The sequence below is a fragment of the Hipposideros armiger genome, unplaced genomic scaffold (genome assembly GCF_001890085.2).
Source record: "Hipposideros armiger isolate ML-2016 unplaced genomic scaffold, ASM189008v1 scaffold_154, whole genome shotgun sequence".
Classification (NCBI taxonomy): Eukaryota; Metazoa; Chordata; class Mammalia; order Chiroptera; family Hipposideridae; genus Hipposideros; species Hipposideros armiger.
This window is the reverse complement of record NW_017731504.1, coordinates 120,819-126,614: the sequence shown is the minus strand read 5'-3', so window position 1 is coordinate 126,614 and position 5,796 is coordinate 120,819. Positions and strand designations below refer to the sequence as shown.

At 35.7% G+C, this 5,796-nt stretch overlaps 1 long non-coding RNA gene across 2 annotated transcripts in view; it reads right to left on the bottom strand.

The window, feature by feature from the left end:
• Positions 1 to 5,796, bottom strand: part of LOC109387348 (uncharacterized) — a 149,979-nt gene that overhangs the window by 98,874 nt on the left and 45,309 nt on the right. The window contains exon 1 of one of the 2 annotated variants that reach the window (XR_002124969.1): positions 1,676 to 1,755. The exons of the other annotated variant lie outside the window; for it this stretch is intronic. This is a non-coding gene — a long non-coding RNA (uncharacterized LOC109387348). Of the gene's footprint in view, positions 1 to 1,675; positions 1,756 to 5,796 lie in introns of those variants that run through there. 2 annotated transcript variants of the gene reach the window in all.

Below are 5,796 nucleotides of genomic sequence, written 5' to 3'. Positions count from 1 at the left end.
TATATATATATATATATATATATATATATTCACTTATAGTTGACATACAATATTATACAACATCAGCTTCAGGTGTACAGTGCAGTGATCAACCTAAAAAACTGAATGAACAAGCAAACTAAACAGAAGTGGTCTCAGAGATATAGAGGAACAACTGATGGCTGCTAGTTGGGAGGGGGTGGGGATGAGGGAGAAGGGGAAGGGGTTAGGCAGCATAAATACATAATTACAATATTGCCACAGGGATATGAAAGACAGTTCAAGGAATATAATTAATAATGTTGTAAATATTTTGTAGGGTGTCAGGTGGTCACATCTTGCTAGGGACATCACATCATAGAGGTGATAGAGGCTTAATATCTCTTTGAGAATTTAAAAATACCCATAATTTCTTAGAGGCGAGTCCATCGCTACAAAAACTTTGTTGTATTTGGAAGAAAGTTTCTTTCTTCAATGGAAGAAAGAGCCATATAATTCTAAATAGGAGTTTACCTGTAATACTAGAAAGTGGAGAGAAAAAGTGATGTCAGGGAGCTCAGGGCACTAGGGAGGAGAGAAGAAACAAAGTACAGACAAGGTCAAATTCTAGATGCTCAAGGGGACCCTGATAGGAAGAAACACCACTGCAAACATCTGGAATCAAGGTCCCTCAGCTACTTGGAGTGAGATAAGAAATTGTGGGAATTTTGTTTGCACTGTGGCTGTAAGGACTGGGCTGTGGCCTAGGAATTCTGAAGAGGTGGGGCAGGGGCTTCCATGTGGCGAGCACAGCCTACACTTCAGCTGTAAACAAAGAACTGCATGATGCAGAAAAAAAAAATAGGTGCTGTGTGATAGAGGGGCAAAAAAACGGGCTGTGGAATTTTAGAAAAATTAGCAACTAATTTTGAGTGGAACGTCCAGAGAAAAGATTTAAAGGATAAGTAGGATTTCAAATGATGGAGGAGGCATTACTGTGTGCGGCCTTCTACTATAAGCAGGTAGTGCACAGAACAAAAGGAAAGAGGTTAACTGTTTCTGTTTTAAAGCAAAGGAACAATAGTACAGTGAAACTGAACAATAGTGCCCTTTGTTGGAGAAAATGAGACCAGAAGATGAGTCTCAGGTTGGTAATGTCTTCAGTAGACAACAAGGAACATGTAAACAGAGGATGGCTATGATTGGAAGTATTTTTAAGGACACAAACCTTTAAGCATTGTGAAGGTTGGCATTGAGAGTCAGACAAGAAACAGATCATCCTCTTAACTAGAACATTATTCCCTCTTTCTTTACTTAATTAGAGAAGGCACTCACCAGGAGGTTTTAGCTTCGACATTCACTTATTCCAAGAAGACTTCTTGATCCCCACGTGTGGATTAGGATTGAGTTGAAATTATTGGTTAACTTATCAATATCTGCCCTAGACTATCAACTCCATGAAAACAGACATCTCGTCTGCCATGTAGCCATTCACTATTTTCTTTCCCATGCTTGGCCCCTAGTGGATACTTGATCCATATTTATTGGATAAGTAAATGAAAAAAATGTGTGAATGCTTTGAAAAATCAGTTGGGAGACAAAGACATAAGAAGAACAATGATGATGGAAATGAAAAACATAGGGAACATATAAAAAATACAATCTAAAGGACTGGAGACATTAGACATGTGGCAAAGCAGATAGGGATTTAAAGTACCTCTAACGTGCCTTGCCTGGGTGTCCAGTAGGATGGTGATGCTACTACAATGATGCTGTTAAAGTTTGGGTTCTTTTCAGGTAGAATCTCTTCCCTGTAAAAAAAAAATTGGTTGAGGTGTTTGGAGATCTCTTATTAATTCTAGAAATGTGGTCATGTTCTCCCCATATATGTACCCTCCAGGCTGATTCCTGGGATGAAGCTATGTGAGTAAGATCCTGGTACCAACTGAATGGCGCCTCTTACTCCTCTTGAGAGTGATTCCTTGTCACTCTACAGTTCTAATAGAAAGAGAAGCCAGCAGTTGGGATGTTTAGATTTGAAGCTGTAGACATCCACAGCCCAGAAAAATTGTCACTGAATCCCTTCCCTGTATTCAAATAATGTATCTGAAAAAGGTGACGATTGTTATTGAATAATTTCCTAGATTAAAGTGGTTCAAGTCTATGAAAGTCTGTAGTGATAGGCTACTCCACAGAGATTCTAGTTCTACAAAACGTACGAGTGATTACGCTGTACCCAGCTCCACAGCGTTAGTTATGGGGCCTGGGCTGGAAGTTAAATCTTCCATATAAAGGTACCTGTTTTGGAGCAGATGTATAAAATGGATTACTATATAATGTAACCTCTTTCAAATGTTTATTGTAATCAAAATTCATTGTTTCAAGAAAAAACAAAAATAAAATTCTGTCTTATTGAAAAATGAAAGTTAATTTTCATTGAAAAAAAACATCTGCCTAATTTGTTAGCCAAATATCAGAATGAAAAAAAGAGAACAGTCTCAAAGCTGTGATTCAAAACCTGAAATAATTAAATTCTTAATTTAGAGTGGAATTATTATAACTGGTCATATTTTTCTGCACATTAATATAAAAGAATTTTATATTTGAATTATTTCTGTACCCAATCACTTGGCGATTTAGCTATTGAATATGCACCTGCTTCTCAGATTGGCAAGGCAACAATTTACTATGAAGAATCAGTTGTTGTGAGTGGCTAATTGGTTACAGGTGCAATAAATTAACCATCTGCCTTAGAGACTCACTCTACTAAGGGAAGGAAAATCCCTTTCCTTTCTGTCATTTTGGGAGCTTTGAGATGTGATTTTAACTTAGAAATTGTGGATCCCAAGGTGTTTGGGATGAGGTAAGTAGGAGGAAAAGAAAATAAGTTCAGTGGTTAATCAGAAGAACATATAGAGTCATATGTGAGGCTGGTTTATTAATTTTTATGAATAATCTTATTATCTTTTGAGTTAAGCCTCCAAATGTATTTGGAATGTAAAATATTTGGAATATTTCTGGAAGACAGCGTGCAACCCATTGGTGGATTTACACCAGGGTATTTGATATCGGCTTGGTTTAGTAATTTTCTAGATTTGTCTCTTGGTTCAAATCTAATTTTTGAAATATTCTGAAGATTTATGACATTAACCTATGGATTTGTCACAATACTTGAAATCAAATCTTTTATTTAGTCAGATGATTTTCCGATTGCTGAGCTAAAGTGAGCTGTAACATTTCTAAGTGGGTAACAACCATCCTTTTGTGGATATAATCTCCTGACTCTAAGAAGATAACATGAAGCTCTTGTTAGGTAGGAAACGGCAATCTGCACTGGGTGACTAGGTAAGAAATGATGTTAGGTAATTGTCTGACTGTACCTTTTTGCCTTCAGATCAACACTTCATTTTTCTTCCCCATACCTAACTGAATTCATGTTTTATATGTTGTTTAGTTTACTATGCCTAGCTTTTAACAAACCTTAAATATTTAGGAATCCCATTTGGCTTAACATGTTTCCATGTTAGCATGTTTTCTCAATTAGCTGGGGTGCACAGAGTCCTGTAATCTGTTCTTATTAGGCGTTTTTATACGAGCTCCTCTTCTCGTTCACATGTATCTTGGGGAATTAGTAAAATAAAAGTTATCTTTCCCTCACAAAGTGATGCTGAACCTTTCAAGGTACCTGCACCCAGAAACACAATTTCCCTTCTAGTAATGTTTGATTGACTCAGTTAAGCAAATGAATACATTTGCCATCTTTAATTATTTTAAGCAAAATGCAATAATTTCTGTTTATGTGATTGCCCTTAAAAAACAAAGCAAAACAAAACAACATGACCGCTTGCCATCGCTGTTAACAGCAATCAGTGTAGCTAAATGGGAAGGCCCTTCTACATCAGTTTAGTTATTAAGAGCATGTGGGAATGAACGGGAATTTTAGGCATGGTTTATTGTTTTCTCAAAGTGCCTCATTGTTTTTATAAAACGTCCCCTAATACAAACAGCACACTTGGGAGGAATCCTGTTTTCAAGATTCTAGTTAAGGATTAGGCTATTTTAAAAAGTATTTTCCATCAAATAACAGTTGGAAATTAAGTAGATGAGGTACAATATAATTTGAGTTTTCTGTACCTAATTGAAATGACATAAAATGAGATATCTTTTGACAGAACGTCATTTTAATTCCCTTTATTCATTTAGAAAAATTTCTGAATTTTACATTCTCTTTGAATATATATATATAAAATTTCATTGCAATGAGATCTTGGTACAACAATGAAATATTTCTGACAAAAGCCCACTCATTTGAAATACTATTCAATAAAACAACATTACATCCCCATAAAAAAATTTAGTCCAATAGTTTCTTAAGATCATTATAAATGAACATCTTTTATATAAATCTAATAAATTGGTCTAGAAATGATTTGAGTCATTAATTAGCACTACAGAAGTAATGTTCTCTCATTTTCATGTGTACATTTCCTTTTGTATCCTGTTCAATGGAAAAGTTATCTAATACTAGCATTCTTTTCTACTTGTTTCTGAATGCATACAAATTCTCATATTGATTTTCTCTTTGAACAAAGTAAAGGCTCTTCATGGTATATCTCCACTATATTTCCTTCCTTCATTCCTCTTTTAGAAATTCCCATTCTCCAGTGTAAATGGTGTCGATGAAAATCCTTATGTCACAGTAGCTGTGTCTAGAGAGGTGACTAATGACAGAGTGGGAATTATGTATCTTATCTAAAATACCTGTGCTATCATCAGAGCTGGAACTCACTTTAGAAACCTTCTTTCAGACCACTAATTTTTAAAACAACTTATTAGCAACAGGACTCCTTCAAATGAAAATGTGTGATGCAATAGAAACATGCAGCCCTCTTCCAGTTGATGCAAGGATAAAGGGCTCAGATCCGTTTTTTGGTTATTTTACCTGTTGTTTTCTGCAGTCCGTCATGTTCTGGGTAAAAGAGTCCTTTTCTAATCATATATTTTTCCTGCTAGGAAACTGAGGCACAGAGAAATCATTTGGCTTACCCAAAGGCAACCAGTGAGTTATTAACAAAATCAGAAGGGAATCTAAGTTCTCTTGAACTCTAATCTAGTTTTCCTATACTATTAAAATATGAATTTTAATATTTCAATTATCCATATGGTTTCTTTTTATTGGTTAATTTGCCTTGGATCACATATCACCTCATTTGACCAAACCTGTGCATATGAAGATACTGTGCTGACCTCTTCCTAGATCCACCTTTCTCTGAGCTCATAATAACCCTAAATCCCAGGACACAGACCTTTCAATCTCTTAGACAGTTGATTATGCCAAATGCTTAGCTGAGGGCCAATAGCTGGCTCCAGGCTATTGATGATTTCATTAAATCTTTCCCAATCTATTTATTTACACAATTTCAACTGGGAAAAATGCATTGAAATGAAACATCTCATTTTCAGTACTGTCTGGAGGCAAAAAGAGACAATGATACATGTCCTCAATTTAGACCAGCCACATTTCAAATAGAGAAGTCACATTGTGAGTTTAAAACCAAATTAACCTGAAAGGAGACATTTTCTCCCTGTATATCTGTGCACAGGTTCAATGGATGACACTGTGAAGTGTGTACCCAAACCAAAGGACCACATTTTTAAAAGAAACTTTAAAACTGGTCAATTAACACAAACATTGCCTTCGAGTTTCCTCCTGTATTGTCTTTTCCGTAGTGGTGGTCTCCATGGCATTCCCTGGTGACAAACAGATGAAAATGTGTCTTATTGAATTATCTTGATTGCCATATTGCTCTGCTCAGTTTTTTGTGTTTTTGTTCTTAA